The sequence below is a fragment of the Nannospalax galili genome, unplaced genomic scaffold (genome assembly GCF_000622305.1).
Source record: "Nannospalax galili isolate Female #2095 unplaced genomic scaffold, S.galili_v1.0 scaffold285, whole genome shotgun sequence".
NCBI classification, from domain to species: Eukaryota; Metazoa; Chordata; class Mammalia; order Rodentia; family Spalacidae; genus Nannospalax; species Nannospalax galili.
This window is the reverse complement of record NW_008355157.1, coordinates 698,930-699,671: the sequence shown is the minus strand read 5'-3', so window position 1 is coordinate 699,671 and position 742 is coordinate 698,930. Positions and strand designations below refer to the sequence as shown.

Below are 742 nucleotides of genomic sequence, written 5' to 3'. Positions count from 1 at the left end.
CTGTCTCAAAAATACTAAAATAATAATAATAATAATAATAATAATAAACTACCTGAACCACACCTGCTCAGGAACTCCATCACCTCTTCATCTACCCTAGGTTTGTCCCTAGAGTCATCCCAAAGATGAGTTCTCCAACCTTGAACATCACCATAGACATCCAGGTCTCAGGAGCCCTGCTGCTGTGAGGGGCTTGCTTGAGGTTCTCCAGCTGAGTCCAGCTGAAGACAAACTTCAGTCACACAGAGGAAGAGAGATTGCTTCCAGTGACCATATTTCCCCAGCACTTCTTTCATTCTCATCCATTTACTCATAAGCATATACACGTGTTGCTAAGTTAAGGTGCTCAGTTTCTTTTGGTCAGTCAGAAACTACACTAAAAAGCTATTTGTTATGGGCTAACTTCTGCCCCCGATAATTCATGTTGAAATCTTAACTCCTAGTGTGACTGCATTTAGAAATAGATCTTTATGCCAGGCGTGGTGGCACACACCTGTAGTCCCAGCATTTAGGAGGCAGAGGCAGGTGGATCTCTGTGAGTTCAAGGCCAGCTTGGTCTACATAGTGAGTAGCCCCCAGGACATTTTTTTTTTTTTTTAAAAAAAAAAAAAAAAAAAAAAAAAAAAAAAAAAAAAGAAAGAAAAAAAAATAGATCTTTAAGGAAAAATTTAAGATTAAATGAGATCATAAGGGTGGGGCCATATCCAATAATACAGGTGTTTTCATAAGAAAAAGGCTAGGT

At 38.8% G+C, this 742-nt stretch overlaps 2 protein-coding genes across 3 annotated transcripts in view; one reads left to right on the top strand and one right to left on the bottom strand.

The window, feature by feature from the left end:
- The window catches only part of Fntb (farnesyltransferase, CAAX box, beta), a 110,487-nt gene that overhangs the window by 70,935 nt on the left and 38,810 nt on the right, over positions 1-742 (bottom strand). The gene's annotated exons all lie outside the window — the stretch shown is intronic.
- Positions 1-742, top strand: part of Max (MYC associated factor X) — a 118,155-nt gene that overhangs the window by 112,520 nt on the left and 4,893 nt on the right. The gene's annotated exons all lie outside the window — the stretch shown is intronic.